The sequence below is a fragment of the Capsicum annuum genome, chromosome 6, assembly GCF_002878395.1.
Source record: "Capsicum annuum cultivar UCD-10X-F1 chromosome 6, UCD10Xv1.1, whole genome shotgun sequence".
NCBI classification, from domain to species: Eukaryota; Viridiplantae; Streptophyta; class Magnoliopsida; order Solanales; family Solanaceae; genus Capsicum; species Capsicum annuum.
In genome coordinates, this window is record NC_061116.1 from 63,364,029 (window position 1) to 63,384,276 (window position 20,248).

The 20,248-nt window shown below is 36.8% G+C and overlaps 1 non-coding gene across 1 annotated transcript; it reads left to right on the forward strand.

The window, feature by feature from the left end:
- Positions 1-1,150: 1,150 nt before the first annotated feature.
- On the forward strand, positions 1,151-1,256 carry LOC124899856. The gene has a single exon (XR_007057419.1). It is a non-coding gene; the product is annotated as a small nucleolar RNA R71 (small nucleolar RNA).
- The last annotated feature ends 18,992 nt before the right edge of the window (positions 1,257-20,248 follow it).

Genomic DNA, 20,248 nt, shown 5'->3' on the forward strand with positions numbered 1-20,248 from the left:
TCTTTCATCCTCTTTCTGACACTCGGATGCTATCTTCTAATTTATTTTTGACCTCTTGAGTGTGAACTCTGAAGGTCAATATCTTCTTTAACTTTTTTATTTTCAAGCTCATCAATCTACATCATGTTGGGCTTAGGTATTAGAGTCTTGGGCTGCTCAATGAGGAAGTCAAAAGAGGTCTTTTGTGCAATAAAGTCCACCACCCCACATTTATCACCATCAATCACAGTAATCATGCACAAATATTTATAGTGGGATAGTGTGTTAAGCAGTTTGTAAACTTTGAAAACTGTTATTATCCAGCAACCTTGTAAGCATGCCCTCCCTCACATATATTAAACTCCTCCTATCACTAAAAATGGATTCCCAGAGATGACTGGCACTCTTTCATCTGCCAAAAAATCTAAAATAATAATGTTAGCAGGAATAATAAAGTGATTGTCGTTACTTGTTAGGGATTTTTAGTGTCACTTGGCAAACCACCTTGAGTCCTGGTATTTTATGCATTTGCAAACTAACCAATTTGTAACTCCAAGCTCCTTGTAGCTTTGTGCTGGATATTTATATCTATTGCCAATTGAGTAGCCATGATTTTCTTTAGCATCTATTCCATATAGCTAGTTTAAGTTGTGGCATGGTTTTTATTAATTTTTTGTTGTTGATACTACTGTTGATTGTACCATGAAGTATTTAGTGGTTGAGTCTACCACTTTTGACTGTAGGCGTTCTCATGATTCATCCTTTGAACATTGCCCACAAAAATCATGAACTCAGGATTTGCAGCACAAATAGCGTTGAATGCCCACTGTTACCACAAACCTTACACCAACCTACAGTCTGTTAAATTGCATTACCTTTAGCTGCAGGATGTGTAACCCCTAACTTCATATTGCTAATATAATTTTGCAGTGTAGAAATCTAGACGGAGATAGAAGTAAACTGATCCACCTTCAACATACCTAGATTCTTCTTTTTATCATTTATTGAGTCTGAATACCACTCAGGACTTCCTTGAGCAATCCAGTATAATAAACTATAAAGCTCATCAAATGTCAACTCCGAAGCTTGACCACCTACAGCTGAATCTAGCAAAATTTTTGTGTTATGGTCATGTGCCTTAACAAAAGTGTAAGCTAATACCTCATTAGACAGCTGATGATGTGTACAATCCTGAAGAATAGCTTTAAAATGCTCCCAAGCATGATATAAATTCTCATCTCGCTTTTGTTTGAAGCACACAATCTCACTTCAAAGTTTTGTAGTCTTGCTAGATGAAAAGAATCGGATGAGAAATTTCTAGGCTAATTCAGCTCATGTTTTTATTGATTTTGCTAGCTCAGCGTTGAACCACTTTCTTGCTTCCCCCAATAGTGAAAAGGGGAATAGTGTCAGTCTCACATAATCAATTGACACACCCATAGGGATGAATGTGTCACTAATATCCAGAAAGTTCCGCAGGTGGACTTTTGGATCTTCATGTGCAAGCCCCATAAACTGTCAACTGCATTTGGAGTATCAAGGACTGAGTTTTCTTTTCTTGCCAAATCTCTTCACCCCTTTCATAGAAGAGATTTTCAAGTACACATAGTCACCAATCTCGAACTTAAGATCCATTCTGCACACATCTACGTATGATTTCTGTCGGCTCTGAGCTGTCTTAAGTCTTTCCCTAATAAACTGGACTTTCTCTAAGGTATCAAATACCAAGTCAGGCACTACCACTGCGGCCTCACCAACTTTAACCAACCAATGGGAGATCTACATCTCATCCCATAAAGCACCTCAAATGGAGCCATCTAAATACCGGAATGATAGTTATTATTATATGTGAACTCAATCAAAGGAAAGTGGTCATCCAAACTACTTTTGAAATTTATCATGCACGCTCGTAGCATATCTTCTAAGGTCTGGATGGTCCATTATTCTTGACCATATGTCTGAGGATGAAAGGCTGTACTGAGATGAACTCGGGTACCAAGACCCTTTTAGAATACCTTCCAAAAATGAGAGGTAAACTGTATACCTCTGTCTAAGATGATAGATAATGGAACACCGTGCAATCTGATCAACTCCCTGATATAGAGTTTAGCATAATCCTCAGCTAAAAATAAGGTATAGACTGGAAGGAAATAAGAGGATTTGTTCATCCTATCTATAATGACCTAAACTGAATCATGTTTATGATGAGTATGGGGAAATCCCATCACAAAACCCATGTTCACTTCCTTGTATTTCTAGGTGGGAATGCTGAACTCCTGTATGGACCCACTAGGCTTCTGATGCTCAATCTTAACCTGCTGACACGTCAAGCACTTAGCCACAAACTCTGTAATATATTTCTTCATCCCACTCCACCAATAGATCTCCCACAAATCAGGGTACATCTTAGTGTCCCCTGGATGAATCGAGTAGCGCGTACCATGCGCTTCTACAAGAATTTACTGTCTCAAGTCATCTATTCCTAGAACACATAGCTGGCCCTGGTAACGCAGCACACCATCTCCCCTTGGGAGAAAACCTCAACTTTCTGATCTCTGACTGATTCTTTCAACTTGACTAGACTAGGATCCTCATCCTACTTTTCCTTCACTTCGAAAACTTGGGATGAGTCTAAACTACTCTGCACCCATATACTATCTTATGCTGAATCGACTAAAAGGACTCCTAGTTTGTCTAACTAATGGAATTCGTGATCTAACTTCTCCTTGTTGTCCTCCACATAAGCAACACTACCCATAGACATTCTACAGAGGGAATCGACCATTACGTTGGCCTTGCTCGGATGACACAGAACACTTATGTCATAGTCTTTTAAAAACTTCAACCAACTTCTCTGATGGAGGTTTAGGTCTTTTTGAGCGAACACATATTGCAAGCTCTTATGATCAGTGAACACATCAACAAACATACCATACAAATTGTGCCTCTAAATTTGTAACGCAAACACTACTGCTGCTAACTCAAGATCATGAGTAGGATAGTTCTTCTCATGGGTTTTAAGTTGTCTAGAGGCGTAGGCTATAACCTTACCTCTCTGCATTAAAAAAACAAATCTGACTCTAGAAGCATCACAATACACAACAAGTCATCGGAACCATCTAGTAGGGTCAAAACTGGAGCTGTGGTAAGTCAAGTCTGCAATTACTTAAAACTTTTCTCACAAGAATCCAACCACTTGAACTTGACTTTCTTCTGAGTCAATCTGGACATAGGGGATGCAATAGACAAAAATCCCTCAATAAACCATCAGTAATAGCTAGTCAAACCTAAGAAACTCCTCATATCTGATAGAGAGATGGGTCGGGGATAGTTTCTCACTACCTCAATCTTTTGGGGATCAACTCTAATTCCATTACCGGAAATGATGTGGCCAAGGAATACTACTGACCTCAGCCAAAATTTGCACGTACTAAATTTTGCAAATAGTTGATGGTTTCTGAGAGTCTCCAATACTATTCTAAGTCTCCAATACTATTCTGAGATGGTCTACATAATTATGTTCATAATGAGAATAAACAAGAATGTCATCTATGAAGACTATGACGAACATGTCCAAGTACTGCTTGAACACACGGTTTATCAAGTCCATAAAAGATACCGGGGCATTAGTAAGACCAAAGGAGATAACTAAGAATTTGATGTAACCGTACTGAGTTCTAAAAACTATTTTCAGAATGTCACATTCCTGGACTCTAAGCTAATGATAGCCTTATCTGAGGTCTATCTTAGAGAAATAGCTGGCACCCTGAAGTTGGTCAAACAAGTCATCGATTTTGGGAAGTAGGTACTTTTCTTGACCGTATCTTTTTTTAATTGATGGTAATCTATACACATTCTGAGGGAACCATCTCTACTAGCTCTATAGATACCCTGGTGGTTTTTACCGCACTTCTAGAAAATGAGATTGGTTTGGGAACTGCTAACACTGCCCTGGGGATTAGGGCCTGATCCCCTATCTCTGTTACTATCTCTGAATTTCGGTACTGGATCACTGGTTGAGGACGGAGTTAGAACTAAGGATTTTAGGTGGAACTAAGAATGATTCCAACCCTCTAACTTAGGCTGAGTAAAACTGAAACTACCTATCCTAACTCTCTTACTTTCTCTCTACTTCTCTTTATTCTTGGCCTCCTCTATATGCTAAGCATAGACTATAAGCCTGGATATTCCTATTTCCTTTAAGAATGTTACGGTACTACACTCTTTGACCATATTGCCAGGTACCCCTAATAAAAACTTACTCATCTTAGATCTGCTATCTCCCACAACATACAGGACATATCTGGCCAATTGAATAAACTTGAGGGAATACCCCTGCACTGTTATATTTCCCTGCTTCAAGTTTATAAACTCAAAAAATTTTGCTTTCCTCAACTCTAGCTGGAAGAACCTATCCAGAAAAGCAACTGCAAACTCATCCTATTCTATAGCCCCTATATCTGCGGCCCTCTCTGCTTTCCACTATTTGAACCACGAGTGAGCCATATCCTATAACTGATATGTAGCCAACCTAGTGTTATCAACACCAGTTACCTCTATGATATTGATAACCTTCTGCACTTGATCAAGAAATTCTTGAGGGTCCTCATCTGACTTAGACCCGGTAAACGAAGAAAGGTTCATTTGGGTGAAGTGTTGAATCCTGGCAGTAGCAATATTGGCCACTAGGTTACCCAGAATAACAGCTAGGTGTTCATTCTGGGCTACTACAAAATAAGCTAGAGTGGTGAAGGCTGCCCTGAACTCCTCGTGGGAGACATAATCGCCCAAAGGATCTAGATAGATGGGCTGAGAGGCTGACTGGTCTCCCATTCCTCTTCCCTGAGTCCTCTTTGGAGAAATATTTTGTTAATAGAAAAGAAGCTAGGATTAAAAAGAGAGTGTAACTGGAGCTCACGCTCACTTGCACGAGATGAATTCTGAAAGAAGGGAAACTTTTCCTAAAATATCTCGTAGCCTCCTGTCCGTAAGTGTGGCGCACAACACACCCATGTACAAGACTCTAGTAGATACGGCTATCAGACTTTCTAGGACTCTGTTGAACCTTAGGCTATGATACCATATTCTGAAATACTCTAGTCTGAAAAGCCTTTAACTGTCTGAACTGTGGAGTTGATGGGATAATCCCCCAACTAACTCCATCTACTGAAATAAAATTGAAGTGCTATAAATAATAAGCATGCTCTTGAACTATAAGGGCTCACCACTACTCTAAAAGCTGAGAATCTGAAATGCTAAGGGTGCTCTACAGACCGTGACTCTAAACCTATGATATAAGACATCATAGTGTAAAGAAAAACATGTGTCAGTACTTTGAATGTATTGGTAAGCTCAGTGAGGTAGGATGAAATGCATGGGTTCATATGCATGCAAAATAATAACTAAATAACATGAGTATAACTGAGTAAGAGTACATGCATGAATACATAGACTGTAACTGAGATCATGCGAATACTGAGTACTGAATTTGAATAATGATAACCTATATCTGAGTTTACGAATACTATATTACTGATTATCTGAATAATTTTATCTGATAGTTTTGAATACTGTAGAACCAAGATAAGAAAGTTAATGGACGAAGTTCAATACATAGTATGATTGTTCAAAGTTCTTTAACCCTGGGCTTTTCTCCTATTGATTGTATCAAGATCTTTACTTTCCACAATTTTTACTTTTCTACAATTTCAAATTCCAAACCTTTTTTGGCTACTGTTGCATCATATTAATCTAAATTGTGGACTGAAATTGAATCATTACTGAATCAAGTCTCTGTGGGATCGATACTTGGCTTCTTGAAGGCCAATTTACTACTTGATAAAACTACGTACACTTGTATGTGCACTTGAACAGTGCAAACATATCTATATCCTTCATGAGTAAAACAATCTTACTCTACAAAATAAGATCTTTATTCAGCTTGGAAGAAAACTTCCTCATTTTCAACCTTATATCAGCTACCAAATTAGGAAAATACCTCAGCAATTGATGGAACTTTAAAGCATACTCCTACAAAAAAATTCTCCTTTTCCTGAGTTTCATAAACTTTTGTGCAAAAAGCCAATCCATAAAGACATCAGAAAAGGCCTCCCACAAACCATCCTCTTCTATATCACCCTTATCTCTGTCCAACTCCTAAAACCACAGATAAGCAACCTCTTTGAGCTTATAAGATGCAAAGTTTACTCATTCCACATTAGTATCCCTCATTACCTTGAAGATCTTCTCCATTTCATCAAAAAATCCCTGTAGGTCTTCCTTCACCTACACTCCCATAATAGTTTGAGGACCTATCTTCATAAACTATCCAAGCCTAGCAGCCTCAGTAGATACAATACTGGTTGTACCCCATTAAACCTGAGCAAAACCTAGTTAGGGAATAGCATGCATACACTGATGAAACTCCTTATTAATCATATTGCCCTAAGGGACCTGAGGAGGAATAGAAGGAATAGGAGAAACTCCTGTACAATAAGTAACAAGACCATGTGATTGAATATGTACTCCAGACGTAGGAGGTACTTCTTCAACATTTTCCCTAGATGAGACAAAAGAATTTCTTAGTGTTCTAGATCTAGGAGCCATGATCTGAAAGATGAACAAATAAGGATTAGAAGAGATTCCAAGACTGACAATTGAAGCATGAAGAAAGAATACCAAGAAGTGAAACATTCCTAGATACCTTACATCCTCTCTCTTATGAGTGTGGTGTTATACACGCCGCTAAAAGAGTCTCTACTCAACATAGTTTTGTGGAATCCTAATTGGTCATTAACCTAGGGTCTGATACCAACTTGATGTATTTCGGATTGAGGCCTTGTTGTAATGGACATCCCAAGTCCACCTAGGACCGGGGACCACCCCCTTAACCTAACCCAACCACTTTATACAACCTTAGATGAGCTAAATTTCTAGCATATAACAAAATTGCACAATGCTCTCATGAAGTCTTTGGGATAGGTTCACAACTATGACTAACTCAACCAAAGCTGTCCATGCCAAACCAAAGAGAATATCAAAACATAATATAAAAGTCTAACCCAAAATATAATATGATGGAACAATGAAAAATTATGTCTAATGATGCCAGCCTCCAAGCTTATTCCAATGCCTTTTAAAAACCTTAACCTGGGTCATGTAGCTTAGTCTTTCTACCACCCATGGGCCATATAGTTCAACTCCCCTGCTGAAAGGGTTCTGGGGTATGTAGCTGCACGACCAGACAATAACCCTTGAATGACTAGTACATCCCTACACTATAAACATGACACTAACATATGGCCATCAAAGATCCCTCATATCGGCAAATATGAGTTTTCGGTTCTGATCCCCTCAGGATTACCCTCACTTAATTCCTATAAAAACCCAATATAGGGTCACAACTAATATCTTTAAGAGTCATAACCTACCTTATGGTTGATAACCACCCAATCGTTATCAATCCTCAACCATGGATTAGACACTATCTAGTATACGAATCATCCAACCAAATCATAACCTCAACATATAATCCGTACCTATGTGGTCCATATCCCTAGGAGAATATAACACTAGAAGGATCAAATACTATCCACCTTATGAGTCACTTATATGAATTGTACCCTTACAACTCATACCCTCAAGTCATATCCATTCCAGTGTCCAATACCAGCCCACCAACTAACACTAGTCAGCTTACGACAGGTCTTCACCCCTTGTACCCTATCTTACTGCTCGTACCATGAGTTATAATGGGTCTAAATAATAAGATTCCTTGAAATTTTCTAAGGGTTCAAAGATGGGATGCTTCATATATAACCATGCTGGGAAAGGGAATCAAGTTCAACATGCCTTTAAAATTATTAACCTGGGTATGTGTAGCATAATCGTCCTAGAAACACCCACGGGCTATATGGGTCTAGTGTAACCCCTTGAATGGGCCCCAATAAGTGTAGCGCATGAACCGGAGGTACCATAGGAGTAGGGGATTCTAGAGTACCCTTCGCTGTCCATGATATATATATACAAGTGTACTTAGGGGACTCTAATGTATCTTATAAGTATCATATATGGTCTCCATGACCAATCCTTATTTCGGTAAATATGAGTTTCCTATGTTCGTTCATTGGAATCATAACATCATGGTTAGCTATCACACCCCACAATTATTGACCAATTAAAACCATAACCAAACAACCAAACCATAATTCATTTATTATTAACCCAAGTTTATAGGTAGTGGCATCGTCATGCCTACTATACCTGGCAAGCAATGTCCTTAATTGTACTTATTAGAATCCTATGTACCCCACAAGTAATCATTATTATGTTTGCTTGGAGGATTTCCTTGTTCCCTACAAGTCTTTCAATTAGACCAACTATAACCACCAAGATCTTCTTATTTAACCATTTCAAATCATTTAAACCATTTATACCATTTAGGATTCCATTATTGAGTTATACCATTCAATAGTTCCATTAAAAGTCCATCATTATAGTAAAAGCATTCTCGTAGTCATTTTATCAAACACATTGGAGACATAGTGCTTCCAAAACCAAAATAAAGTACCAATTAACCATTCCCATGTAGCCAAATATCCAAACCATCATTAAAATATGTAAATCCATAATTAAAACATAGGAAAACCATAACCAAGAATTTATAACCAAAACTCCCAACATATATTTGAAAACCCAAAACCATACAATAATTATTCCATGAAAAAAAATTATAAAACATGCCTTTACTTGGAACAAACAATAAGGGAGGAGTAACATGCCTTAGATTATGAAGAATATAAGAAGAAATCACCCCTAAGATCCTCAATTAACCACCTTAGAGAAAACCCTATCTTTTGCATAACGTAAAAGCATTGAGAGATTTTGAGAGAGCTTAGAGTGTTTGATTGATTGCAAATAGGTTAATGAAGCCCCAAAAAGGTGTTTTAAGTCTTGGGGTCCCAAGGAACTATAAAGGGAAATGTCCTGAATACCCCTAACTTAAACTATATTAATTTTCTGCAAGAGAGTACGACTCAACCATATCACCCTTACCCTATCATTTGAGTGGTTCCCATAACTTATACACTAGGTATCCCCTAGACCCCAATATTGTACAATATATGAACACCAAGCCCCAATCATATCCAAGGGTCTAAACACCCTTAGCCCATACCAATAACAAAATCAATAGGTGTTGGCACTGTCCAACATATAATTTAGACTATATGACTCATATCCTATCTCATGAATCATGATGAGCCACTTGTAATTAGATCCAAGTTAAGTTACTATGTTTTAGATTAAGTGAAGGACAACCTAACCTACGACCCTTTATGCACCATATGAACTGTATGCACCCAAGTTGTACCCATTCAAAAAAGTCAACCTGCAATACCACCTAACACTAGACAACACACAACTACATTACCTGATACATACCCTCACCACACGACTATTATGGTTTGTCGTATGATGTCCAAGAATTCCAAAACATACAAAATTTCTAAGGACTAGAACCCAGGATTTTTAGTCTCCCCTACTAGGATCATTCATCCCCAAATGAAGAACAAGGTAGTACAATAATGGATTACACCCCAATATATCCATTCCAATCTTTAACTAAGTTAGAAAACAAAGATTCAAGGAAATAAACCTTCCTTTAATAAGTTAGAAAACAAATATGTTATCAAGAACACATACCTTCCACACAAATATCTAGAGAAGAAAACAAATGTGGATACTTGAACTTCATGTCCTCTTTCGCTTCCCAAGTAGCTTCTTCAACCTTGTGGTTCCACCATACAACCTAACTAATGTGTAATACCTCATAAGATCCTATGCTCAGTTTAGTGGAAGTTGCATGTTTAAGGGGTCCAAGGCTTGAAATTTTTGCTATGTGTTATGGACTTAGTCATTTCCAATACCCCTAAACTTCATGAATTTTTATTTTTGTCTTTTCAGCCCTGAGAAATCAGTATTTGAGTTGATTCAAGTTTAGAGAGATTAGTAGTATGTCTTGGGAGAGTTTTGAGATTTTTGAATGAGGTTTAGGACTCATTTGGATAGCAGACACAGAATGTCCCCACGATAAGCCCATAGAACATTGGTCTCTCCCATAATGATAGGGTCCACGGTTTGTTGGTCTCTCCCCAGGAGTGATGGTCATAACTCATTAATGTGTTATGCCCAGCTCCTTCATTAAGGAAATTAAGTGGCAAAACGGTCTTTTCTCTCAATCTAATTTATCCAAAACATAATTTGAGGCATCCATTATAGCATTATTTTCCCCTTTATCTTAAATATACTATCAAGAAACCCTCTTCCTTTTCCAAGATCAAATCCAAGCCCCTTTCTCATGAAATTAAGGGTTTAAGATTTCCAGATCAAGAAACCCTCAAGAAATCCTCAAGGAACTATCTATTGAGGTATGTTGGTATTCATCAATGGGTTCCTTTAACCCATTGATACCAAAAACCTTCTCTTTCATTTATAATATGGGTTCTTCTTTTATTATAGGGTTTATATGTTCAAGATGGGCTAAATTCATGTCTTTCCTTAGTAATTGAACTTAATTTTATGTCCACATGTGATCCCATGAAAGGTTAGGTTAATTTATGTTTTAAACTACAATTTTCCATGTTATGTTCAAGTTAATTTCATGTTACAATATAAAATTATAAATTTAGCTATGTAATCATGTTGTTTCCTTATGTTTAACATATTCCCATATTCAAGTTCATGATTCTCACTCGTTTTGTGAAATATTCATGCTTGGGGCCTTTGAACCCTCATTCCATACTACAATTATAAGTTTTGATATTGTGTTTTATGATCATTCAATGTTGATGAGTTATGAACACCTGATACCTATGTGTTTTACATGATTTCAAATTTTGAAGTAATAATAAATTTAAGCCATGAATCTTATCATTGTACTTAGACATTTATGATCATAATAAGCACTATCAAAAATAATGTTCAGTTAAACTTAGTTCAGTTCAGTACTAGTGTTAGTTCAGTTGGGAGTAGGATTTAGCATTAAGCGAACCTAGTGATGGAGGCTCACCTGCTAGTAGAGTGTGTGACCATTAGTAGTAGTCCCTGAGTTCCAGAACTACGTAACCAGCATAGGTTTGAGATATCTTTCTGCTAGTTGAGGGTTAATGCATATATCATGGGAGCACCTGCTAGTAGAGAGTGACTTCCTAGTCCTTTGAGACACCAGTTTAGTGGATCCATATAGCCAGTGTTAGTACCCGTCGGATGATACTGACATCCTTCCTACTGGGATTACAGGTTAGACCCTGATTAGGTCAGATTTGGGCATGCTGGTTACATGATAGCTCCCACAGTTTTAGTCAATATTTAAGTGTATCTCAGCTCAGGTTTACTTGAACAAGTCTATAAATTATCATCTTTTCAATTATAAATTTTAGTCTTTCAGATTTTAGATTATCTCAATAACATATTTCTTCTTGGTCTTGCATTCTTATATATTACATGCTTATGCATTAATGCTAATTTATCTCATGACTTTCAGTCAGTTCTTATCTCATACACCTGTATATTCAAAGTACTAGCCGCATATTTTTGTTTGGGCTATGTTATCTTATAACATAGGTTTGGACGTTCTGTTTCCCAACCATTCTTAGATAACTTAGGATTACCCAGCAGTAGTAGTGGTGAGTCGTCATCTCAGCTATTTTAGTATTTTCTTGTGTTGAGCCTGCCATAGTTAGTTGGATATTTGTCCCATCAACTCCTCATGATGTTTAGAGGCTTTCAGACAATCTGTTAGATAGTTAGTCAGTCCTTTCAATTTTTATCAGTTATTTTAATTTGATAGTTTAGTTTCCAGTATTTTTATCATATATTTAAGATATATCATTACTATGTATTTTAGTATTCATGATTTATAGTATCTTATCAGTTTATCTTCTCCATATGTCTTGTATTACTATTTTACTCAGTGCTTACAGCATATCCTCTCTTATAGGTTAGCTTATGGTCATTTGCTGTAAGTACCATTATCATAATTACGGGGTAGCCTTGGGTTGTTACAAAACTTACCATTAGAGACTAAGGTTTTCAAAGTGTTATTGGGTATCTAAAATCCATGTTGAGTAGAGTCTTATGCATGGGTGTGAAGCATGCCACACTTATGGGCAAGAGGCTATGATATATTTTAGAAAAGTATAACATTTTTTCAGTGTTTATGTCATGCGAAAGAGCATAAGTTCTATTTAATTCCTTTTTTTAACTCATCTTTTATTTCATTTACAGACAATGTCTCCCAGAAGAAATAATGGACAAAGAAACGGGGATCAACCTCACCCCCACCTATTTAGGAAGATGCCCTGATTGAGTATTTCTCTCATGCCAAATTTTAGACTGCTTTTATGAACCTAGCCCATTCTGTAGCTTCTTAGAACAACCAGCAGGTTGTTGCCCCAACCAATGTAGTGGAAAATACAACTGTAGTTAGGATTCAAGATTTTACTCGAATGAATGCCCCTCTATTTTCTAGATCCAAGTCTAAGAAGGATGTACATGAGTTTCTGGACATGGTGCAAAAAGTGAAAGATATCATAGGTGTCACTTTAAGTGAGAGTCCAGAGTTAGTTGTATATCAGTTGCAGGGTGTAGCTCACACCTGGGTTAAGTAATGGAAGAAAGATTGAGATGTTAATCAAGAGCCTTTAGTGTGGGAAGAGTTTTCCACAACTTTCTTAGACTAGTTCTTCCCCTTATATTTATGAGAAGCTAAGGTTTATGAGTTCATCAATTTGAAGTAGGGCAATATGATTGTGAAGGACTACTCATTTAAGTTCACTCAGTTGTCGAGGTATGCTCCTACCATGGTAGAGGATAATAGGTCTAGAATGAGTAAGTTTATATCTAGTGTAGCTGATAGTAAGGTTAAGAAGTATAGGATCACTATGTTGATTAAGGACATGGGCCTATCTAGACTAATGGTTCATGCTCAGTAGATTGAGAAAGAGAAGCATAAGGAGAAGTGAAGAGAGAATAAAAGGGTAAGAACAGGAAATTTCAACTTTTCTCATCCAAGATCAGAAGGAGATAATCATTCTCAGTTCTATTAGAAATTTTCATCCCCAGCTCCATATTCAACTAGTGCTCCAGTGCCTAAGTTTAGGGAAGATAGTCGGGATAAGGCTCCAGGCTTTAAGTCCTAGGGCAGTGTGAATAGGCATCATACTAATTAGCTTTGTTGGAAATGTGGTAGAAATCATCAAGAGTGAGTGTAAGGCTGGTATTAATGTGTGTTTTAGATATGGCAAGCCAGGCCATAGGGTCAGGCATTGCCCATGGGCTGGTTAGGAGTACATTAAAAGTCTTTCATCTTTATGTTTATGTTTTATTATACCCTGGAGCTTTAATTTCTTTTGTGACTTCTTATTTAACTGTCAACTTTAGTGTCAGTTCTAAAACGTTAGCAGAACCTTTATCAGTGTCTACCCAATGGGTAAATCTATTATAGTCAGACGGGTATACAAAAATTGCCTAGTCACAGTATCTCAGAAAATTACTACAGTTGATCTTGTGGAGTTAGAGATAACTGATTTTGATGTCGTCTCAGCATGGATTATATCCATCATACTATGCCTCAACTAAATTTAGAAATAGAGTCATTCAATTTCAGTTTCCTAATGGACTAGTTATTGAATGGAGGGGTAGTGCTTTAGTACCTAAATGTCAAATTATTTCTAATCTTAGACCAAGAAATATAATATACAAAGGGTTTATTTACCATTTTGTTTGAGTCATAGACTTAAATATTAATGCTCTGAGTCTTGAGTCCATTCCAATAGTAAATGAATTTCTAGATGTGTTACCTAAAGATAGATTGTAGTTTTGAAAACCAATGTTGAGGGTTTGTTTGCATAATATTAGGTATTTTTAACCCCTTATTTAACTTGTGTTTATATATGTTTTTTACTATGGTTGGCACATGTGAGTTCTTGGTAATTATAGTTTAACAAAATGAGTCATGGAATACACAAAGCGTGATGGTTTTACTATGGTTTTGGTCTTGATAAATGCATTCCCTCAATATATTTATGAAAATGTTTAAGAGAATGAACTAAGTCACATGATAATGGTGTTTTGAACAAAGGCATTGGCATATTGATTATCAATGGTTGGTATATGGATTGTAAAGGTCTTGTTGGCCATGTAATGATTTAAATGGTAACCTTTGTGGTTTTGATTTGCTAAATGGGTTTGACTCCCTAAATATTTACTTGATTTATTTCTTTTCTAGGCAATGGGTTTGAGTCCCTAAACTTTGAATTGAATAAGTGTTTTTATTTCACAATGGGTTCGATTCCCAAAGTCAAATGAATGAATGATTGATTGATAATGGTAATGACATATGGTATACTTGCAAGTAGTTTTGGAATGACAATACCAATAAAGTGCTTTCGGTAAGTAATTGGCTAAATATTTATGTATGTGAAATAATGGTTTTAATTGGTCTTTAAAGAGGGTCTAACAACTGAGTTGTGAAGATGTAGATTCTTAGGGATCAACACTAGAAATCGTGTTTGTTGGTGAAGGGGTCAAAATAACTTATGGTTTTCATCTACTTGCTTAATATAACCAGGAGGTCCAAATGGTCAAAATATCCTGAGGTTTGAGTCCTCTTGCTTAATATGACTGGGAGGTTCAAATCTTTCATACTATATGATATGGGAGGTTTGAGTCTTCCATATTATACTACACAATATGATTGGATGACAAAGTCATCTTACTATATGAGTGGGAGGTTTAAGTCCCCCATGCATATGTGTAAGATTATTCTTTGGGTTGTGTGGCTACATGAACTAGAGCCTGACTAAGGTGTGAGAACTGAAACCCATATAGCTTGTTGATGTAACCAGTATGTCAGCTAAGCTACACAACATAGGCTAAGATTTCAAAGAATCATATTAAATCTTGTTCCCTATCCCGGTATGATATATGTATATATATTTGTTGTATTAGTTATATGTAATGGTTGACTTGATTTGAACTGTTGGCATTATCTTATCCTTATCCTAGAGTGACATGCTAGAACTCCAACTGTTAACCATCTTCAATACTAAATCCCCACATGATTCACGTGTTGGTCATACTATACCTCCTACTCAGTTATTGGACTCGGGATCAACTCGTGTTGACTTGAAGAAGTGAGCTTCCATACTTCAGAAGGATCCATTTCTAGTTTTGGTTTTCTTATATCTTTATTATTTTAGACTTGAACATTGGTATTAGCTATGGTCGGGGGAATGTCCCAACCAGATGTGGTTTTACTCTCGAATAAAGGCTTTGTAAGACTACTTTGGGTTGGTATGGGCAGTGTCAGTAGTGGTGTTTACCTTAGCATTAGTATTGGTATTGGGTTAAAAGTGTGTGATTGTATTTGTTTTATGATTGTTACATTTTTTTAAGGTGTGGATATGGACTTAGTAATGATTTATGTTATGTTATGGTTGTTGGTTGGGCATTGAGTGTATGAACTTATTTGGGTTGGTCATGGTCATAAACCTTTCCAAAAGACTTTTTTAATCAATCAAGCAATCATGTCATTTGTTCAAAATTCATCAGACATAAGGTATATGCTTAGTTTGTTGGCTTGGGTAATAGGGTGGTCTAAGATTCTTGTTGGGCATAAGATGCCCATTACGACAAGGGCCTAGTTTGAGTTGTGTCAGGTTGGTATCAAAGCCTAGGTTTTGGTGGCATGGGGTGTCCACAAAGCCGTATCAAGTAGATTCTTACTTATGGGTGTGTTGTGCTCCACACTTATAATTAGGAGGCTACGAGAAATTTAGGAATTCTTCACTTCCTTGTTGTTCTATTTTGAGGCATAGAGACTGAAGTCTTGAATCTCTCTAATTTCTATGTGTTTGTCTTTCAGATCATGCCTTCAAGGAAATCTTAATCTCATGGGAACTCTTCTATTCCTAATGAGGACAATATGAACAAAGCTCATCCTACCCATGGGGTACAAATCGGTCTACGTTTACTATTTTTAATTGCCCTCATGCAGTCCCACTAGTCTCTACTGATCCTTCTCTAAGTGGTGACACCTTTACTCAGTAACCTTAAAGAGATATTTCAAATGTGGAGTTTGACCATTTTATTCTACTATTAGCCTATATAGTGGTCTCTCTATCTCACTAGTCTGATCTATAAGAAGGGGAAGGAGTTAGATAATAATAGGGGATGGGTAGAACAAAAAGTATAGATATTCATAGAAGGGCGGGGGGTATCATAATAATAATAGTCATGGGAGATAATGGACAAAGGAAGAGAGTTAGTGAAAATTTAGTTCTTACCTGTTGACTAGAGCCCCTTACCATAGCATATTTTGTGAATATAAATTTTATAATAGTAGTTGTCCTAGGTCACGAGATGCCAACACCAGTCTAATAGAGCATAGTTAGTTCTACCCTATCCCCCTTATCGGTTTTTTGGCCAGTTACATCATGGGTTTTGTCGTATGGGGAGGAATCATTGCTTTAGTTGTGGTCAAATTAGTCATATACGGAGGAATCATCCTTCAATGATTTCTTTCAAGGATAACAAGGTTATTATTTCCTCTTCATCAGCTTCTGCGCTAAACGGTGCCACTTCTAGCTTTGATACTGGTTGGAACTACCTTTTTTCTCTTACTACTCAACAAGAGTCTAAAGCATCTCTTGATGTTATCCCTGGAACATAAAAACTCTTCTTCCATGATATGATATGTATTGTTCACTTGATCCAAGGTCCACTCTTTCTTATGTGACCCTATTTACAGCTATATATATTGATTTTGGTCCTGATTCTATTCCTGATCCTTTCTTGTATCTAGCTCAATTGGTGACTCTATTATTGCTAAAAGAGTCTATAGGGGTGTGTGGAATTTGTTGGTGGTAGAGAAACTCATGTGGCTTTTATAGAAGTTAGATATATTTGACTTTGATGTCATATTGGGGATTAGTTGGTTGCATTTGTGTTACGCTTTCTTAGATTGTTGAACTCGTAAGGTCATGTTTAAATTCTTGAATGAGCCGATCATTGTATAGGAAGTGGATTCTTTAGTTCCTAATAAAAGGTTTTTCTAATGTCTTACACCCAAAAGTTGATTTCTAAAGGGTGTTTGTATCATTTGGTCTGGGTTAAAGATTCTATGTATAAAGGTCCTTCTTTAAAAATCTATTCCTATGGTTAATGAGTTTCCTGAGGTTTTCCCTGATGATCATCCTTGTTTTCCTCCCGATTGGTAAATTGAGTTTGGGATTGATCTTGTTTTGGAAACTTATCCTATTTCTTTCCCCCTCAATAGAATGGACTCTTAGTAAAGGTTTCATCTATCATAGTGTGTCCTCGTGGGGTGCAGCAGTGTTTTTTGTGAGTAAGGAATATAGGTTTCTTTAGATGTTTACAGGTTGTTGTCAATAGAATTACAAATATGGAATGATCTCTCTATTTTGAAGACGAGTGTGTGTTGTGGTTGTTTTATAGATGATACTTGTTCGATGTTAGATGCTAAGTTTTAGATTTCAATTATAATTGTGGTAATAGAAATATTAATTTAAGGATAATGATGCAAGGTTCATGGAAACAAATTAGTATGGTGATGCAATATATGAGAGAGCTTAGGTGATGCTTGTGAAATAGTAAGATATGTAATTGGGAATTAGGTAGGAGGTCTAAGTGTTGAAGTAGAGTGGTGGCTAAATCATTAGATGGATAAGTGCCTTGGGTAACAAGAGTAATGTATACTTAATTTTTAGCTAAGGGTTCCGTGTATGGCTAGCTTATGTCCATTAAGATTTCTTATCATGGGAAGTCTAGGATATTTTTTCCTTGTATTTGGTAGAGCCAAAATAGGGGAGAAGTAAATAACCGGTATGAACTCTTGATATGGTATCAAAACTTGTCAAGGAATGGGATGTGATATGTGGTATTAAAAGAGTAATGCTAGTGTTCTAAGGATTGAAAATGGAGTATTTAGAAACCTAGATCTCTATACCCCTAATAAGCCGTTGTTAGGTGATAATTGTAGAGGTTACTAGATCATTGGTAGACTGTGCAACGAGCATAGCAAAGTTAGGCTTGAGCATTATGAATCAAAGAAATACTAATCATGGTGTTATGTAGTTTAAACCTTGATGGGATATGATGTTTGACTGTAATGATAAGGCAGAATAGTATTTTAGAAGGATGTAAGGAATAGAGCCCCGTGGCCTAAGATAACCTCTTTTAGCTTTAATAGTCTTAAGCATGGGAGCAATGTATAGATAGTCTCAGACTGTTGTAGTAGTGTTTCTTTAGGGAATCATAAAGCTGAATTAGGGAGTCCGGGTATTCATAGCTGATTTTGTCGTTTAAGGACTAAAGTTGAAGATGATTTGGGATAGGCTTAAGAATACCCAAAGTGGCCAAAAGTTCTATGCAAACTTGAGAAAAGGGGACTTGGAGTTTGAGTATGGGGATTGGGTGTTCTTGAAGGTGTCTCCCATAAAGGGAGTAATGACTTTTTGTCAGGAAGGAAAGTTGAGTCTTCCCTATATTGGTTTGTACTTGTCAGTAGAGAATGGTGGGTAATGTTTCCTTCTAGTTTGAGCTTCATTCATTTGGTTTTCTATCTCCCAATGTTAAGAAAGTGTGTTGATGATCCTTTATCAACTGTTACATTGGAATGGTTGGGTATATCAGATTCCTCATCTTATGAGGTAAACCCAATTAGGATCTTGGATCGGTAAGTTCACCAAATGTGAACAAAAGGTGTGGCTTTGAAAAAAGTTCCATGGAGAACATAAAAATCAAAGAAAGCTACTTGGAAAGAAGAGAAGGACATGAAGTCCAAGTATCCACATCTATTCCTCATTCTAGATATTCATGTGTGAGGTATGTGTTCTTCATCATATCTTTGTTTTCTAACTTAATTAAAGGATATATTGATTCCTTGTATCTTTGTTTTCTAATTTGGTTAAAGATTATTTTGATATGTAACAATGTGTAAAATTGTTCTTTTGCTTTTCTTTAACTGTCATTCGAGAATGAATAACCAAATTGGGGGAGACTAGAACACCCTGTGTTTTTTACCCTAAGAAATTTTTTTACTTTGAGCTCACTGGACATCATATGACTTAGGGTACTAGTCGTATGATGTGGTATGGCTAAGATTTCAATGGTTCATGTTAAACCTCATTCACTATCCTGACATGATATATATATATATATATATGTATGTATTACATTGGTTATATGTAATGGTTGACTTGATTTGAACTATTAGCATTATCTTATTCTTATTCTTGAGTTACATCCTAGCACTCCATCTGCTAATCGTCTTTCACACTCTATCGCCATGCGATGCAGGTGTTTGTCATGCTACACCTCCTACTATTGATTTGAATCGATATCAACTTGTGTTGACTTGAAGTGGTGAGATTCCATACTTTGGAAGGCTCAATTTCAAGTTTTCTTATGTCTTTATTTGTTTATACTCTAACATTAGTATAGGCTATGGTCGGAGGCATATCCTGATCAATATTGTTTTACTATCGAATATAGGCTTTATGAGACTACTTTTGGTTGGTATGGGTGATATCGATAGTTGTGTCAGCCTTTGCCTTGGTATTGGTATTGGGGCTGACACTGTATGGTTGTATTTGATTATGATTGTTTCATTTTGTTATGGTATGGATATGGACTTAGTTATGATTTTTGTTATGTTATGGTTGTTGGTTAGGCTTTGAGTGGATGGACTTGTTTGGGTTGTTCATGGTAGTGAACCTATCCCAAAGTCTTTGTATTGTCAAACACACTATCTTGTTATATTTTTGGAATTCACCCGACATAGGGTACATTCTTGGTTTGTTGGCTTGGGTAAAGGGGTGGTCTCTGTTCCATGTAGGCCTAAGATATTCATTACGACATAGCCCTGGTTTGGGTCATGTCAAGTTAGTATCAGAGCCCAGGTTTTTGTGTCATGGGGTGTCCTCAAAGCTGTGTCAAGTAGAGTCTTGCTTATGGGTGTGTTATGCACACTCTTATAATCAGGAGGCTACGAGGCATTTAGGAATATTTTACTTTCTTATTGTTCTATTTCGATCCATAGAGACTGAAGTCTCAAATATCTCTAATTTTTATTTGTTCATCTTTCAGATCATGCCTTCAAGGATATCTGAAACTCGTGTGAACTTTTCTGTCCCTTTCGAGGACAATATGAATAGATCTCATCCTACCCAAGGGGTACAGACTTTGT